Genomic DNA, 20,193 nt, shown 5'->3' with positions numbered 1-20,193 from the left:
TAATTGTAGTGTCACAGTCCTCCACTGTTAGAGACAATTTTTTCTGGATAGCATCCATAGCTGCTAGTCTCCGACCAATGATGCGAAATGACACAGAATGTTGCTGGGTGTCAATTACTTACTCTCACATGACAGGCGCAGACCGGAAGAGATTTGCGACTTGCTTGATGCACAACACAGCGATCCTCTCTTGTGCTGGCCAGACATGATCGACTGGAACACTGACGACCAGTGTGCCTAGCCCCCAAGTTCCCACGCAGTCCAGCGTCGACCCACTGTCAGATGCACATGCGCCACAGACCTGTATATTGCACATTTCGAGAGCTGACCAAATGGAGACCTACAGTGAGTCCCCTTCCAATCTGTCATGTGCCGATAACGCTGTCTCACACGAGTGCGCTACTTCTCCGTGCCCTCCACAGTGATCACTGAACATCTGACGCTGTCCTACAAAGCGTAACAAAACTAAACACTAACAAGATTCTGATGGCCGCTGAATCTGTTACAGGGAATTACAACTTCACTCACTGACGTACTCGCCGATGGTGCGCATGTGTACGAAGTTACTTTGATATCCGACCATTACTTCTGGTTGCTTTACTTTTTTTCAGACAACGTATATTTATTTGGGCGCGCCCTCGATTTTAGCCCTTATTACCCAACAAAAAATGTGAGTAAACAAAATACAAGGTGAAACTTCCCTGCAGATTAAAACTGTGTGCCGGACCGAGACCCGAACTCGGGACCTTTGCCTTTAGCGGGCAAAGTTTACAATAGCGGTTGGGAATGCGACGAAATGAGAAAAACAGAAACAAAAATTTCTTAAAATCTGCTCAAATAATTTCTTGAGCGGTGGGAGCCATGAAACTAGTTTTTAGGTCACCTGTTCAGTCTTTTCGGTATTTCGTGATTCTTCATAACGATGATTCTTACCAGGATCACAACACTTCATTTTATGTCAATCGTATCGTAGACGACTGATTCCACGAACAACACCCGCGCGAGAAGCAGTACAGCTATCACATGGCAGCTAAGCTATAGTTGACTCTAAGCTCTGAAGACCGGCCCAGCAAGCGGAGAACCGTATATGGATGCATCATCTCCATTGTGAAAGGGGTGTTAAAGGGATAACGTCTCCAGGCAAAGCAGTCCCCACATGGTGCAGGAGTGGCGTACGGGAGAGCTAATGTTCCACCGTCACTGGGCCCATTAGCTAAGCTGGCCACGACGGCACAACGATTCGAATGTTGTATTGTTGGTGAGATCATACGGGTATGTATCTAATGGGCTTTAGCGACACTGTGGAGAAGCTAAACAGATATGTCAGACGGGTCTGGAAAAGTGCCACATTTGAAGATAACACTATAGAACGAATAGAGTTGTTTCTTTTTCCCTATACTTACTTTTTCATTCCTGTCTGCTTTATTTCTACGATACACTGAGAGAGTTATTTCAAGGTGGGTTTTGTAAATTTAATTCTTTGTGCAACTATGTTTCTGTTTATGCCATGTAGTGATCATGAATGCAATTTTCGTTTGTTCTTATGTTCTACGCTCTTATCTTTATTAAGATGTTTAAATTCATTTTCCCTGAATAAAGTGATGCTGCAGATCTACGTGAGACTGTCAGTCGACGTATTTGGAGTTTTGAAAATATAACGTGAAGCGACATGTGTTGAGCGGTATAGAGATATATCGGTAGGTAACAAAGAGTGTGGAGCGAGGAGAAGAAGAAGGTGATTATTGTGCCACGTACTGTTACTGCGTATAGGTAACTTCTTGGACGGTGATACGTTTTGTACTTTTGGTGTGCGTAGCGACAAGTGTACTCTTTTGACTGAAGACAGCACAGACTGTTTAGTGTAAACCGCCGGTAGGGAAATTAAAAAGAAATATGATAATGCATTTCAATGTCATGAATCAGTACAGAGAACTTCATCATGAATGTGCGGTATGAAGATCGCCCCGCAGTTGATGTATCTATGGGGATTGTTGTGCACGGTACGGATTGTTTGATGCACTCCGTGGGTTGTTTATTGAAATTAAAAATACACTGACGGAAAAAATCGCAACACCAAAAAATAATTAATGTAGGGTAATGAAATTACTGGAATGCGTTTGTCTAGGTAACATATTTAAATAATTCTCCCGAACAGGCCATGAAAACCCAAAGATATCGACCGACCGCCGTGTCATCCTCAGACCACAGGCGTCACTGAATGCGGATATGGAGGGGCATGTGGTCAGCACACCGCTCTCCCTGCCGTATGTCAGTTTCCGAGACCGGAGCCTCTACTTGTCAATCAAGTAGCTCCTCAGTTTGCCTCACAAGGACTGAGTGCACCTGGCTTGCCAACAGCGCTCGGCAGACCGGATGGTCACCCATCCAAGTGCTAGCCCAGCCCGACAGCGCTAAACTTCGGTGATCTGACGGGAACCGTTGTTACCACTGCAGCGAGGCCGTTGGCAACATATTTAAGTAGCCTAATTAATATTACAAGATGAGATTAATGTAAGCGCGAGATGCAAATGAGAAATGCTGGTACATTAATAACTGTTGTAATCACCGCAATGTTGAATGCAAGCGTGTTATCGTGAACGTACTGTGTTTTACAGGTGTCGGAAGTCAGTTTGTGTGCCTGTTGCACTTCGTCGGTCAATAGAGGAACAGCTAGTGCCGCTTGTGGATGACACTGGAGTTATCGGTAGGTGATGCCCCATATACGCTAGATTAGAGACAGATCAGGCAATCGAGCAGGCCAAGACAACATGTCCACACTCAGTACAGTATGTTGAGTTACAAAAGCTCTGTGGCCGAACGTTGTCCTGTTGGAAAACACCACCTGGAATTCTGTTCACGAGTGGCAGCAGAACGTGTCTAATCACCAGACTGACGTACAAATTTGTAGTCAGGATGCGTGTCGTACAAAATCGCACCCCAGACTCCAGGTGTAGGTCCAGTGTGTCTAACACGAAGACAAACTGGTTCCACGGTCTCAACTGGCCTCCTTATAAACAACACACGTCCATAACTGGCAGCGAGGCGTTCATCAGAACAGACAATGAGCTCTCGCTTGACACCAGTGAAGTTGCAAATGGGCGTGGTTTGGTGTTAGTAGAATCCACGTCACAGAGCGTCTGACTGAGAGCTTTACTTGAAGTAAACGATCTGTAACAGTTTGTTGCGTCATTGTGGTACCAACTGCTGCATAAATTGTTGTTGTAGATGCAGTACAATGTACCAGAGCCGTACACCGAACACGACTGTCTTCCCTCTCGGGAGTGCAACGTGACCGTCTAGAGCCCGGACTTCTTGCGCACGTACATTCTAGCAGTCATGTACAGTGGCTACATTCCTACCAAGTCTTTCTGCAATATCGCAGGACGAATATCCAACTTCTCGTACCCTATTATACGACCTCCACCAACATCAGTCAGATTCTGATAATGGTGTCGTGACCGTTCTAAAGGCATTGACTTATATCAACCCACCACGTCCAGTCTCAAAGGTAACTAACGGTCACGACCGTTAGAGCGTATATTTAAATCAAACCTGATTTGAACCCTTATGGTGACGCCACTACCGCGACTCTTATGCGACCGGCGGAAAATTAGAATAGACATCATCTTCCAGATATAGAAAAACGCCTACAAAGTTATGTTTATGTCGCACAACTCCTTGGTGCTGTGATTTTTTCCGTCAGTGTATCTCAATATTCTTTCTCATTGTGGATGGTTCTACAGAGACACGTGCAGTGCCGCGATCGAGCAGAAGACCATAAAACTGAAACTGTGATCAGTAACAGTTATAAGAATGCCTTCATGTTATTGATAACGCCTAGCTGGGCAATGAATTCACATTCTTCAATGCGGATGCACAGATACATCCGGCCTCTTATGGGAATCTCAGAGTAGCAGACATAGAGGCAATGGACAGGCACAGCAGATAGGTGACACTCGGTGGGAGTGTGGATGGACCGTGAGGAGTGCCGAAATATTCCGCGCAGATCCGATAATGCTACGTCCCGGATGGTGCAGTGGTTAACGCGCCTGCCTAGTAAGCAAGAAATCGCCGGGTCAAATCCCAGTCCGGTACACATTTTCACTCGTAGCCGCTGATTCCGCGTAATGTCCCGCTGCAGCTGACAGCAGCGATATCAATTTACATACTAGTAACAGCTAACAAAGCCTTATGACGTCGGGATTCATCACGTGTTAATTGAACGCAGTCGCCTTTCGGTACGCTAGCGGCTCGGACGTGTCGAGCCGGCCGGTGTGGCCGAGCGGTTCTATGCGCTTCAGTCTGGAACCGCGAGACCGCTACGGTCGCAGGTTCGAATCCTGCCTCAGGCATGGATGTGTGTGATGTCTTTAGGTTAGTTAGATTTAAGTAGTTCTAAGTTCTAGGGGACTGATGACCACAGATGTTAAGTCCAATAGTCCTCAGAGCCATTTGAACCATTTTCTTGTCGGACGTGTTGTTTACGTCCTCGCCGCGCAGCTTGTTCACTGAGTTGTTTACGAGATTCTGCCGTCTTAGTGCGCTATATTTCCTCCGAAAGAGAACGGCTTATGACCACAAAAAATCGACAGTGAAGATTAGCTTTCCACCTGAATATGCCCACCAAGGCACTTGCAATCGGACAGTTTATCAGAGATGAAGTCAAGATTGCAATGATCTTGTTGGCATCCACCTGTCTATAGTCAGCAGCGTTGTATACGTGAAAATGGTTAACGAGGACATAAGCGATAAAATACTAAGTGCAACCCGAAGCGGTTTTAATTTCCGTCACCCTGATGGACACATCGGTGACGTAACTGTGGTGCATGCGGGACTTAGACTACGGACGATCCATGTATTTGAACTACCTTTCGAGGTGCCTTCAGAGATAGCGTTATGTGCATTCCGCACTGAGCCGTACATGGCCCGCGCTCTTGCCATCTCTTGTTTTACATCCTGTTTTTTTCGTGTTACCACCTCGTTATGTTAGTTTCAATTTCTGTTGTCACTGAGTTGCTGCTTTGTCTGCCCGTCAGCGGCAGCAGCAGCGCCTATCGATATATCCCTCACGTGTTATCTTTGCTGCACTGCTATTACTTCCCGGTTGTCGTCTGTCGTGGGTCAGTTTGGACCTGCCAGTCTTGGAGTTGGAACGCGGCACTAGTTCAGTCGGGTTGGAGAAACAGTGATGCCTGGATGTCCATGGCTCCCCGACTGTGCCGCCACGCATCACTTGAGCCGGGGACAGTTTTCGTGGATCGTCGGTCTGTCGTCCTACTGGACGACGTGAATTGGCTCGCCTATCGTTATGGGTAGGCTGTGTGTGTGTGTATCGACTCCCGATTTGTCTTCTTGATTGCCTGAGTGTGAAACGTCCCCTTTTGAAAAATTATACATGACTGTCCTGAACCTGACACACAATATTTTTTAGCGCAACGCAATCTGACTTTCAAAAATCCCTGCAAAAGAATGGCCCTGACTAACATTAAACTATACCTTTCAGAAATCACTTACCTCACAAAAATCTTCATTACTCGAACTACTGCAATACAGCGAGCACCACTACTGCCAGCTAAATAAAAGATTCAAACTACGGAAGGCACTAACTACTGATAGGGATAGTTAGCAAATGAAAGATATTAATAGAGAACAAACAATGTATTTACCTTAATAGTCATAATATATATAGCAGTTCATGACAAATTACAAAACTCCGCCATCTCTCTCCCCACATCCACCACTGCTGGCGGCTCACCTCCAGCTGCGCAACGCTACGTGCTGTTCACAGCCAGCTGCTTAACACTACAATGGCGAGTATTACAACAATGCAAACTAGCCACAGACTGCACACAGCACAGCCAGTGATTTTCATACAGAGGTGGCGTTACCAATAAAAAAACCTAAACAGCCTACTTACATAGCCCCCATGCTCCCCTCAAAAAATTTTACAAATTGTTTTGGGCACTGGGCAATACATATTTGTTAAAATTTTTCATAATCGTCATTACAATAACAAAGAAATCAAAGGCACACACTTATTGATGCAATGTTGGTCAAAAGCTAAAATTTTCTCACAGTCTATAAAGACAGTCCTGATTCATCACAGTAAAATTGCAGTGTTTTTCTCAAAGTCTGAGCAGTAAAAGAAAATGCACACAGAAGTAGTGGATTTCCATGCAGTCTTGAAGAAGTAGTGTCCTTCCATCGGAATGACAGTGCTGACTCTTGACATGCTGACAGGTAATGGGCCACAACATAGCAAACCCACAGCAGAGTCATTCGACGTTTTGATGAATATTGGTAGGTAGGTCATCACAGAGTAGACCCACTGTAGTCCTAGTAGAGAGTATGGTATTGGTGGGCCACCAGAGGTGCAGACCCACTGCAGTCCTTGTAGAAATAATGGTATTGGTGGGTCATGAAAGGTGCAGACCCACTGTAGTCCTTGTAGAAACAATGGTATTGGTGAGTCAGCAAGGGTGTAGACCCACTGTAGTCCTCGTCCCCTTAGAAAAATTACAAATGACTGTGCTTAACCTGACACACAATATTTTTAGCGCAACGCAATCTGACTATCAAAGATCCCTGCAAAAGAATGGCCCTGAGTAACATTAAACTATACCTTTCAGAAATCACTTACCTCACAAAAATCTTCATTACTCGAACTACTGAAATACAGCGAGCACCACTACTGCCAGCTAAATAAAAGATTCAAACTACAGAAGGCACTAACTACTGATAGGGATAGTTACCAAATGAAAGATATTAATAGAGAACAAACAATGTATTTACCTTAATAGTCATAATATATATAGCAGTTCATGACAAATTACAAAACTCCGACATCTCTCTCCCCACATCCACCATTGCTGGCGGCTCACCTCCAACTGCGCAACGCTACGTGCTGTTCACAGCCAGCTGCCTAACACTACAATGGCGAGTATTACAACAATGCAAAGCAGCCACAGACTGCACACAGCACAGCCAGTGATTTTCATACAGAGGTGGCGTTACCAATAAAAAAACCTAAACAGCCTACTTACAAGTGTCGTTGAAGTCTTCGTGCAAGTGTTTGTCAAACTGTGTGTGTAGTTGGTGTCATTTCCACTGACAACTTGTTTTAATTGTTGTCGGCGCACTGGCAGTGAGTTGATCGGTTGGAGCGGATCAGCAAGCAAGTCTCCGCGCGGCGCAGTCGACCGGGCCCCCTGATGGTCTCTATACAGTGTCGGAGCGTGTGGGGGCTGCCCCGAGTGCTACGTGGTTCGTGGCTCGCCGGCCCAGGACATGAAAGTTGAGTGGTGATTTTATTACTGAAGCCACGTATGTTCACGTTGTCCCCTTGGTTGGTGGTTCGATGTTGGCGGTATTCCTGGAAGCAACAGCGAGTGTTCGTGTTGGCGAAGGTTTAGCCGCCGTGTGGTGGAATTAACTATATTTGTCGGTTTGAAATTCAAGTGCACCAGCGGAATTTTCTGCCTTGTGGGCGTTAGTGTTCCGGTTACCTACTCTGGTCGCTGACGTAAATTCAGGCAGTGTCCTTTCCTCACCTGTTGTCGCTGTCCAACATGGTGTGTGGTTTTTGACAGCTTGATGTGTCTTTGGTTGTGGGCGGCTATTTCTGTGACGGTTTCTCTTTGGAATTCTCGTATACTGGTCGGTGGTTAGCAAGTCGTCTTGTCGGGGGTCCCTGACTCTCTCTTGGTTGTGTTGCCGGTCGTTCGAGTATAGTTGGGCCGACTTCTTGTCTCACCTAAGCGAACGTTAAGATTTCAAGGGCAGACCGAGCCTCCTGGAAACTTCTGAGCCCCGTTGCCTATACTGCCTTCTAATTAGCGTTTAATTGTGTATTTTTAATGGCTCATAGCCGATGGTTGGAATTTGTATACTCGTAATTGTGTTTTTAAAATCAAAGGCCTTCAGCCGTTTTAAAAGTAAGTTTTTCTAAATTGGGCAAGTCTTACGTTGTCTGAAGATAAAGCTTGGGCCTTCTGCCTGTTGAAAATTTATTGTATTGTTTTTAAAAGCATCGGCTTTCCGCCGCTTTGAGGATCTTACTTATCAAGTATTACCTTTTGGAAGATAAAGCTATGGGCTTTCTGCCTGTTGAATAATTTATTGTAGTGCATTGTTTTTGAAAGCATGGGCCTTCAGCCGCTTTAAGTTTTAAGGATCCTACTTATCAAGTATTACACATTTGAGCATAAAGCTGTGGGCTTTCTGCCTGTTGAAAATTTATTGTCGTTGTATTGTTTTTAAAAGGGATGGCCCTTCATCCGCTTTAAATTTTAAGGTTTTTATTTATCAGTTATTACATTCTTCCAAGATAAATCTGTGGGCCTTCTGTCTGTTAAAAATATATTCTAGCTGTGTTGTTCTTAAAATGATGGGCCTTCAGCCGCTTTAAAATTTTGGATTCATATTTATCAGGTCTTACACCACTTGGGCTTAAACACAGCTTAAGGTTAAAAGCTTTGGGCCTTCTGCCTTCGAAAATTGGTTGCAGTTTTTTTTTTTTTTTTTAACAAAGGCCTTCAGCCGTTTGAAGGAAGGTTTCTTATTGGCAATAAAGCTTGGGCCTTCGGTCTATTGAAAGGTTCTTGTAGTTGTTTTACATTTATGGGTCTTCAGCCGCTTTTAAAAACTTAGTCTATCTGACTAGTCAAGTCTTACATCGCTTGGCCTTAAATACTGCTTAAGGTTAAAGCCTAGAGCCTTCTGTCTAAAAACTAATAATAATTATACCAGTTGTATTTAATTCACGGGCCTTTAGCCGTTTTTGAATTACAGACGTTTTCTGTCGATAGTCAAGCTTAGACGTAGCGCTGTAATATTTGGACAACTAAATAAAGTGTTATGTTAGGAGTGTAACTGGCAGCCGCTCTTTCTGGCCCCCTTCCACAATTCCTACTACTTGTCCTGTCCTGTGGGTTTAGCAGGGCGTCTCACTCACATATGGAAAGGTGGTTCAAATGGTTCAAATGGCTCTGAGCACTATGGGACTCAACTGCTGTGGTCATAAGTCCCCTAGAACTTAGAACTACTTAAACCTAACTAACCTAAGGACATCACACACATCCATGCCCAAGGCAGGATTCGAATCTGCGACCGTAGCGGTCGTGCGGTTCCAGACTGTAGCGCCTTTAACCGCTCGGCCACTCCGGCCGGCCTATGGAGAGGTGATTATTCACACAGCTCAGAAGTGGGTTCAATTCACTACGTACCCGGTTCTCAATGGAGTACGACAGATTCGCGTAGAGCTAAACAAACATGTGCCGTCGTACTTATATATTGGTGGCCGCCGTGCAATTATAATTTATGATGGCCAACCGAAGACATGCTCGGGAGTGGCAAAGAAGGACACCTTAGTTCCAACTGTGTGCAACGCAGAATCACACAGTTACCGCCTGACGACAACGCACCCGCTTCGTTTGTCGAAGTTCTCCATGACGACCCCTGACCGCGATCACCACTGTCTCCTTCTAGTGAAACATCGTCGTCTCCGGAGATACCTCAGGGTGTTGCGAACGGACCGACGCTATTGCACCCTCCTCCCGTTATGTGCATTGGTGAGCAATCTCTAGTGTAGGGGATGGCTCTTGGATTCCATGGTTGTGCCTACCAATGCTTTTGTGCCTGACCATCCGGATCCCCTGGCGTCTTCGGACACTGCAGATCACGTGCGCAAGCAACGGTCGCCGAAGAGACGTCGGAAATGGCGGAGCGCCCCGTCTGACACCTCAGGACGCAGTCTCAAGACGATGAGGATCACAACTCCCAAGACGTCCCCCGATGGACGATTCCGTGGTGGAAGCACCAGCATGCCCCCTGTCGGAGATGCATTAGACGCTGACACTGGACGTTGAACAGCAGCTGAGTCAGCACGATTCTTCCACCGCCGACGTGACCCCGAATTCGGACTCCACAGGTACTCCACTGGACACACACCATGCACGCACCTTTGCATCGTCTGACGATGTAGACGACGAAACACCCACCGTTGTGACAGCAGCGAATGCTGCTGCTCCAATCACTACTGCTAATCGACGGGGTTACTGGATGCGGATATGCAGCCTGATGGGGTAACGTTCCTGTTCGCTGCTGCTCTTGTGCCTCCATAAGCGCCCCAGTAGTCCCAATGCCGCGACAATCTTAGAGGATTGGCTCCATCATTGCCAATACCATTGACACCCCTGTCGAACTACAATTGCTCCCTGAAATGTTGAGGGTGTCTGACCTCGATGTTGCCCTTCTGCAGAAAGTTCACATAGCAACGTTTCCTAATATCTATGGCTATGTTTCTTACCTCACACCGTGTGGTGACGGTGGCAGTGGGACGGCTATTCTTTTAAAGGAAGGCATTGACGTAGACGACGTGATTTACCTCCCATCGGCTAGGGGTCTTGCTGTGACATTTCACGGTGTCCGAATCGTCAATGTTTACGCTCTCTCGGTCACGGCCAAGCAACGGGAACGGTCGCGATTCTATTCAGAACAGGTCGCTCCACTGTTTATGGGCCGCTACGACCAAATTAATCTTGGCGGCGACTTCAATTTCGTATTATACCAGGACCAACATTCCCGTTTCACCACAGGCCAGGAACTGAAGCTGCCCGTGCATGAACTGAAACTCACCGATACTTGGGTCCTCGTGCGTGGTGATCGACCTGGATATACGTATGTCACCAGCCATTCAGCAAGTCGTCTTGACCGTGTCTACGTTTCCCTAGGAATCGTAACTGCCATACTTGACGCTGAGTTAAGGCCTACCCCCTTCTGCGACCATACCGCCTATATTTGGACTGTTTCGCTCCAGAGGCAGAAGGTGTGGCGCGGTCGAGTTCTGTGGAAGTTGAATGCCGCCCATCTCAATGATCCGAATGCTGGCAGGTCTCAGAGACGCCGTGGAACAACTGCGAGAACAACACTTTGGTGGTGGCGCGACTGCACCAAGCCAGCTTTACGTCATTCGATGATGAATTACGGTCGCGACATAATGCTGTGGCAATAACATACCACGGAATGCTATTTCACAACTCTCCGCGAACTCTCAGACCATGCCCCGTCTGTTCAACGACAGGTTGAAATTCAACGGATTAAGGCGAAGATAGTTTATCTTATGCGTCGCCGCCTTGAAGGCATAATAGCACGCTCAAGATGTCACGATTGTGTAGGAGAGCCCTTGTCTATGTATCATATTATACAAGAGAAGTAGTGGTGTCGGAGACATATGGTCAGTGCCCTCGACATGTCTGATAGTCGCCGACTAACGTCCCGGAATGATATCGTAAACGCCTTTGTGGACCACTACAAACAGTTCAATGCCGCAGAGGGCCAGAACATGGCGGTAACGACTGATGTCCTCTGTTCCTTGACAGGTACGTTTGACGGGGCTGCTGGGGAAATTCTCACAGCGAAAATTACGGCTGATGACGTCGCTGGTGCTCTTCATAATGGTGCGGCGAAGAAAGCTTCAGGTCCCGACGGGTTTCCGCTGGAGTTTTACAGCACATTCCACGACATCATGGGCTCACGCTGTACTGCGATATATGAAGAACTGATGAACCCTGTCCTTCCCCTCCCTCCTGAATTCGTAGAAGGCTTGCTTATCCCAGTTCCCAAGCCATCGGGAGGTCGGGGAATTGGAGATTATCGGCCGTTGACCATGTTAAATTGCGACTGCAAGATTTTTGACCGGATTCTTGCCACTCACCTTCGGCGCGTCATCCCTCAAGTCTTTTCTCTGGATCAAATGTGCTTTGATAATGACAGTAACATTCAGACGGCACTCAGCGATTACCATGACGGCATAGCCCTGGACACGACCTCCGCAGTCGCGGTGCCTTAGAGACATTGGACTTCGACCACGCTTTTGATAGAGTGAGTCACGACTTTCTAGTAAACATACACCGACTGATGGCCTTCCCCCACAGATTTATACACATCGTCTTGCGGCTCCTCCGAGGTGCCACGTCGCGAGAGCTGGTCAATGGCCGCATGGCGTGGCCTATTAATACCACGCAGGCGGTCCGACAAGGATGTCCGCTGTCGATGCTTCATTTCGCCATCGCCCTTGAGCCACTGTTACACGGTTTGAGGAGCCGGTCGACAAGGGGCATGCTTTCATCCTCCACGCCTATGGAGATGACGTGGTGTTCTTGGTTCTATCGGAGGATGAAGTGCGAGAGGCACTGGCATGGATCAAACAGTACGGGACTGCTGCGGGCAGCCGTGTGAACCTCACGAAATATAGTGGTATGTTCGTCGGTAGAGGTCTTCCAGCAGAGAGTGTGGCTCCATTGGCATTACAGGACAAGCTCAAATGTTTGGGGATCACCTTCACGCATTATATACAGCGCCCGATCTCATTTACCTATAAATGCCTGCCTCAAGCTCACCGCACGAACGGTCGTGGCAGTCTCCTGAGAGCATTGGACATGTTACAAAGGCTGGATGTTGTTGACACCCATCTAGTCTCGCGACTACCCCATTTAGCATAGATTTTACCGATGTCAAAAGCAATGGTATACAGACTTCAGGAGGCGTTCGGCTACTTTGTAAGCGGGGGTCTTACCTTCAAGGTCCGCTAAGACACCCTGACACTTACCCCTCGAGATTGCGGCCTCGGCCTTGTCAACGTCTAAGCGAGAGTAGCTGCTCTTTATGTAAGTACGATGGTTAAGTCGTGGACCCGCCGCCGAAACGGATTATCGAGCAGCCTGATTGACGAATTGGCCCCTGCCTCTCGAATGACACCTGTTGCAGCAGCCCACAATTCTTCCTCTTCTCACATGTCAGGCCCTTTTTCAACGAATACAGTTATGTCCATGCCGACTTGTCTAGTACCAAGAACCCTACGGCACGTGATGCTTACCGCCTAATGATGAGAAATCATACTCGGAATGCTGTGTAAAAGCCGATATCCTACGATCGCACCGCCTGTGGTTTGACGCTCTGGGCCGGCCGGTGTGGCCGTGCGGTTCTAGGCGCTTCAGTCTGGAACTGCGTGACCGCTACGGTCGCAGGTTAGAATCCTGCCTCGGGCATGGATGTGTGTGATGTCCTTAGGTTAGTTAGGTTTAAGTAGTTCTAAGTTCTAGGGGACTGATGACCACCGATGTTGAGTCCCATAGTGCTCAGAGCCATTTGAACCTTTTTTTTTTTGGCGTTCTGTGCATCACGTCCACCTCTACCCGAGCGCTCGGGCGACCTGGTATCTGGTCGTTAATGGAAAACACATGACGTAACTTCGTATACATGCCATAAAAATGACAGATTCGCCACTGTGCCCTCGTTGTCACACGCTTGATACCGACGAACATCGAATGATGTGTGCATCTTCTGCAGAGGTATTGCAGCTGATTCAGAAGATGCTTGCCTTTCTTCTACGTACGGCTTACCATGCCATTACACCGAAATCAGTTCTTCTCCCAGGCGAGACATATTACCCAGTACGACGACCAACGCTGTGATCTGGATAGAAGGCCTCTCAATCTCCTATTTGTTCCATGAAGGCAATGAGAGTGTTCTTGATTTTTGGACGTTCCTGCAAGATCGATTTACTTGTCTCGTGCTCCATCCGCGGTACCGTCAGTACTATGCCAACTTTTTGGGTAGTGCCTTCTTCGATCCCCCCTGCATCTGGGGTTTCCCAGGTACGAGAAGATGATTTCAGGGTAGTTGTGTAATAGCAGGACTCGCTGCAGTTTACCTTCAAAATGTAATATTCTTCGAGAAGACATGCCTGGTACGTGCCTGATTGCCTTGGGATTCAGAGCGCGCCTACCCACAAGTTGGCGGGACGCGGATGCCATTTGTTTGTCCTGCCAGGAGGGCGTTTTCTTTAATTTACTTTACATTTTGTTGGTTATTGACGCTAATTACGCATCATTATTTTTCGCCTGGAGGGCCGCGTATGTGATCTAAACAAGTAAAAAGAAAATAAAAAGATAAAAAAATTGATATGATACACGATATGAAAAAAAACTGATGTTGAAAAAGTATACTTACTAACGTGTTTTCAAGAAATATTTTTATTTTATTTTATGAAGAATACCGTCTTTTATTTTAGAATACCAGAGATTTTTATTTGATTTAACACCATGCAAAATATTTTACTCATGAAGTAGGCGTAAAAATAAAAAAATAAAAAAAATTGATCAAATAACCCTACCTACACTCGTTTTTCTTCCTACGTAATAAAATAAAAAGAAAAAAGAAAAAAAAGATTATAGAGCACTTGATCGCAAAGAATAAACCTCGCTCGTGTTTTTTCCCACAACATTATAAAAGACAAAAAATAACGTTGAGGAAGATAGTGCGGTCGCTTTCCTTTTCCTCTAGATATTTTTCTTCCCTCGCCTTCTGTTTTCTAAAGAATTTTGGGTCTTATTCATTAAATAGACGTAATAAAAGAAATTGAATGAAGCGTGTCTTAATTTCGTCATTGTACGTAGTACGCTAATTAAATTCAGTAAACAAACACTGCGTGTTGATGCTACATTCGCAACGGGCGGCTACGAACACAAGAAAGAGCAAGATGACGATACTTACTGAACTGCACGCTCAAGGGTTATGGACCACACGCCGACATTATCAACAAAGTGGACAGTGATTTTGGAAAACAATGAAACAAAAACTCAAGTCTCGCGAACTCTTTCTGTAAATAATGCTATAAAAACCTTTTGTAAATGCAATAGCAGTTTCCCGTTATCGCTCATCTTGCGTAACTGTAAATTCTCTCAGTAACTACAGCTTTTTTTCTCTGTTCAGTAACATTCAGAATTACAGTTAAAAGTTGTTTCCTTCGTTAAATCATTTTTTACTACAGACGCCATAATTCTGCAAACCCATTAACTTCCGATACTGTCCTTGTTATTGAAATAACCACTATTATTACTAATGAGATCAGAGTTACTCATCCTTATTTTTCATTCGCCTTTTAATCACTTGTGCATATTTAATTGTGTTGTTTGCTGGTGCTATTTTCTTCTTTTTACATGTTCCTCTGTGTTTTAATATTCATTTACTCCTGGGAAAAACTAAATATTCCTCGTTTCAGTTACGTAAAACTTACGTCTGTGAGAAATCTGGTGGGACAATCAGGGTTCCTCCAGTTTTATTAGATAAGCACGGTCATTTCTAGTTAGATTAATATTCGATTAGGGTCCTGTTTCGTCACACTGCGCCTAGTTATCATATCAGCTGGCTCTGTGATACAGATTTAACCCTTTGACTACCATCAAGATGCGATACGTTATCAGAGAACCAATGCTAATTTGTTGCCTGGATTGCTATGTAGCAATGTCCCACCGGTAAAGGGAAGCCTGCTAATGGTTTACAAAATTTTTTTTTAATTAAATCTTGTACCTTTAAGTTGTGCTGTCTTCAACATTCATTGTTAATTCTCTGTTATGAATTGCCGCATCGAATTATCTCGCACCTGCAGATAGCCATCCAACGAACAAATACGCTAAGCGTGGTGCTGTCGCACCTTTCCGGAAAATTCACCCCTGCGAATTGCACGCTCGTATTGACGTTTGCCGCGTCACGAACGGTGGCCATATTGAGCACCTGTAATGTGAGTTAAGAACTTAGAAAGATGCTGAAGTGTGTCTGTTTCTTTGTATGTCTCGTAGCTTTGCACGATCGTCTTCTAAAATCCCCCAGGGACTTAGGAACAAGGCAGTATGTCCCACACCCTTACTGTGTTACGAAAGGAAAAAGGCGGGAAACATTTTTTCACATTGTTAACTCTTACTGTGACATAATTTAAAATAACCAAGCACTAATATCTTTCACTCTGAAGAAATACATTGGTAGTCAAAGTCATCAGTATTTTCTTGCGGCTCTTAGACGTCACCAGAGTTTTACAAAGAAAGCAGTACGAAGCAGTGTTGAAAATTGAGCTTGGCAAGTAATATACCAGTGTAAATCTCTACAAGTATTTGTTCGTCGAACTTAGGCATCTGACTGAATGACTAGAATAGTGGCTCACATTCGTAGAACGCATTTTTTGTGGCTGACAGTGACCGTGTATAATTAAAAATATGATTTCGGTTACATTTCTTTACTCAAACATTACATATTCTCTGGAACAGGAAAAGATGAAGTAAGAACATATACAGAATTTCATTTCATTTCTCTTGAGTTTATTTTGAAAGCATTAGTTCGTTATTCCAACCAGGTGAAAGTCAGCGAGTTAAGATTTCACAACTCTTGTCCTATTACTGTTGTAGGGGCAAGAGTTTATTACTTCTATTAAATCAATTCATGTGAAACGTCCCCTTTGAACAATTTATACAAGACTGTGCTTAAACTGACATACAATATTTTTAGCGCAACGCAATCTGACTTTCAAAAATCCCTACAAAAAATGGCCCTGACTAACATTAACCTATACCTTTCACAAATCACTTACCTCACAAAAATCTTCATTACTCGAACTACTGCAGTACAGCGAGCGCCACTACTGCCAGCTAAATAAAATATTCAAACTACGGAAGGCACTAAGTACTGATAGGGATAGTTAGCAAATGAAAGATATTAATAGAGAACAAACAATGTATTTACCTTGATAGTCATAATATATATATCAGTTCATGACAAATTACAAAACTCCGCCATCTCTCCCCCCACATCCACCACTGCTGGCGGCTCACCTTCAACTGCGCAATGCTACGCGCTGTTCACATCCAACTGCCGCTGCCCAACACTACAATGGCAGACAACAATGCAAACTAGCCACAGACTGCACACAGCACAGTCAGTGATTCTCACACAGAGCGCTACGTGGCGTTGCCAATAAAAAACCTAAACAGCCTACTTACACATGTGAGTTTAGTAACTTAAGTAAGCCAATCGCGTGCTCGATAATCATTTCTCGATGAGATTTTCAGTTAAATCTAGCAAAACTTTACCTGTCTGAAATAATTAGCGATTTTTCAATTCTGGATACATGTAACGCCATCGAGAAGTGTAAAACCCACGACCTTATTCCAAATATGTTCTATAGTTTGTTCATGACGTCCTGACCGAGGTTCCAGATGGGTTTTGGGGAATGGTGGATGCAACCTCCACCTACCGGCGCCCAACACTTTGACTGCCGCGGGGAGAGTGGCGATGCATGGTAAACAAGTCGCGCTTCTGTCACACAGTTCTCCCGCCACACGGTATGGCACGATAACCACCTTGCAATGGCTATGCCTAAACAACGAAAAGTGTGACGTCATCCAAATGAGTGCGAAAAGGAATTCGTTAAACTTCGGTTACACGATAAATCAGTCAAATCTAAAGGCCGTAAATCTAACTAAATACCTAGGAATTACAATTACGAACGACTTAAATTGGAAGGAACACATAGAAAATGTTGTGGGGAAGGCTAACCAAAGACTGCGTTTTATTGACTTCTTAAGTAATAGAACCCAGTACGTTGTCCTCGATGGTGAGTGTTCATCGGAGGTGAGGGTATCATCTGGAGTGCCCCAGGGAAGTGTGGTAGGTCCGCTTTTGTTTTCTATCTGCATAAATGATAGGGAAGTGTGGTAGGTCCGCTGTTGTTTTCTATCTACATAAATGATCTTTTGGATAGGGTGGATAGCAATGTGCGGCTGTTTGATGATGATGCTGTGGTGTACGGGAAGGTGTCGTCGTTGATTGACTGTAGGAGGATACAAGATGACTTGGACAGGATTTGTGATTGGTGTAAAGAATGGCAGCTAACTCTAAATATAGATAAATGTAAATTAATGCAGATGAATAGGAAAAAGAATCTTGTAACGTTTGAATAATGGAGATTAGTAGTGTAGCGCTTGACACAGTCGCGTCGATTAAATATTTGGGCGTAACATTGCAGAGCGATATGAAGTGGGACAAGTATGTAAAGGCAGTTGTGGGGAAGGCAGATAGTCGTCTTCGGTTCGTTGGTAGAATTTTGGGAAGATGTGGTTCATCTGTGAAGGAGACCGCTTATAAAACACTAATACGACCTATTCTTGAGTACTGCTCGAGCGTTTGGGATCCCTATCAGGTCGGATTGAGTGAGGACATAGAAGCAATTCAGAGGCGGGCTGCTAGATTTGTTTCTGGCAGGTTTGATCATCACGCAAGGGTTACGGAAATGCTTCAGGAACTCAGTTGGGAGTCTCTAGAGGAAAGGAGGCGTTCTTTTCGTGAATCGCTACTGAGGAAATTTAGAGAACCAGCATTTGAGGCTGACTGCAGTACAATTTTACTGCCGCCAACTTACATTTCGCGGAAAGACCACAAAGATAAGATAAGAGAGATTAGGGCTCGTACAGAGGCATATAGGCAGTCATTTGTCCCTCGTTCTGTTTGGGAGTGGAACAGGGAGAGAAGATGCTAGTTGTGGTACGAGGTACCCTCCGCCACGCACCGTATGGTGGATTGCGGAGTATTTATGTAGATGTAGATGTAGATGTATTGGTAGGACACTTAGAAAATGTAACAGATCTACTAAGGAGACTGCCTACACTACGCTTGTCCGTCCTGTTTTACGAGGTGCATTCAAGTTCCAAGGCCTCCGATTTTTTTTCTCCGGACTGGAAAGAGATAGAAACATGCACATTATTTTAAAATGAGGCCGCGTTCATTGTCAATACGCCCCAGAGATGGTAGCACCATACGGCAGATGGAATTTTACCGCCAGCGGCGAGAATGAGAACTGTTTTAAATACTTAAAATGGCGACGTTTTCCTTACTTGAACAGCATGCAATCATTCGTTTTCTGAATTTGCGTGGTGTGAAGCCAATTGAAATTCATCGACAGTTGAAGGAGACATGTGGTGATGGAGTTATGGATGTGTCGAAAGTGCGTTCGTGGGTGCGACAGTTTAATGAAGGCAGAACATCATGTGACAACGAACCGAAACAACCTCGGGCTCGCACAAGCCGCTCTGACGACATGATCGAGAAAGTGGAGAGAATTGTTTTGGGGGATCGCCGAAAGACTGTTGAACAGATCGCCTCCTGAGTTGGCATTTCTGTGGGTTCTGTGCACACAATCCTGCATGACGACCTGAAAATGCGAGAAGTGTCATCCAGGTGGATGCCACGAATGCTGACGGCCGACCACATGGCTGCCCGTGTGGCATGCTGCCAAGCAATGTTGACACGCAACGACAGCATGAATGGGACTTTCTTTTCGTCGGTTGTGACAAAGGATGAGACGTGGATGCCATTTTTCAATCCAGAAACAATGCGCCAGTCAGCTCAATGGAAGCACACAGATTCACCGCCACCAAAAAAATTTCGGGTAACCGCCAGTGCTGAAAAAATGATGGTGTCCATGTTCTGAGACAGCGAGGGCGTAATCCTTACCCATTTTGTTCCAAAGGGCACTACGGTAACAGGTGCATCCTACGAAAATGTTTTGAAGAACAAATTCCTTCCTGCACTGCAACAAAAACGTCTGGGAAGGGCTGCGCGTGTGCTGTTTCACCAAGACAACGCACCCGCACATCGAGCTAACGTTACGCAACAGTTTCTTCGTGATAACAACTTTGAAGTGAACCCTCATGCTCCCTACTCACCTGACCTGGCTCCTAGTGACTTTTGGCTTTTTCCAACAATGAAAGACACTCTCCGTGGCCGCACATTCACCAGCCGTGCTGCTATTGCCTCAGCGATTTTCCAGTGGTCAAAACCGACTCCTAAAGAAGCCTTCGCCGCTGCCATGGAATCATGGCGTCAGCGTTGTGAAAAATGTGTACGTCTGCAGGGCGATTACGTCGAGAAGTAACGCCAGTTTCATCGATTTCGGGTGAGTAGTTAATTAGAAAAAAAAATCGGAGGCCTTAGAACTTGAATGCACCTCGTAGCATACTGCTGCGCGGTGTGAAATCCTTACCAGATAGGACTGACGGAGTACATAAAAAAAGTTCAAAGAAGGGCAGCACGTTTTGCATCATCGCGAAATATGGGAGAGAGAGTCACTGAAATGATACAGGATTTGGGCTGGCCATCATAAAAAGAAAGGTGTTTTCGTTGCGACGGAATCTTTTCACGAAATTCCAATCACCAACCTTCTCCTCCGAATGCGAAAATATTTTGTTGACACCGACCTACATAGGGAGAAACGGACACCACTATAAAAAAAAAAGGGCAAGCAGAGCTCGTACGGAAAGATATAGGTGTTCGTTCTTTCCGCGCGCTTTACGAGATTGGAATAATAGA

Source organism: Schistocerca serialis, chromosome 1 (assembly GCF_023864345.2).
Source record: "Schistocerca serialis cubense isolate TAMUIC-IGC-003099 chromosome 1, iqSchSeri2.2, whole genome shotgun sequence".
NCBI classification, from domain to species: Eukaryota; Metazoa; Arthropoda; class Insecta; order Orthoptera; family Acrididae; genus Schistocerca; species Schistocerca serialis.
This window is presented reverse-complemented; position numbering follows the sequence as displayed.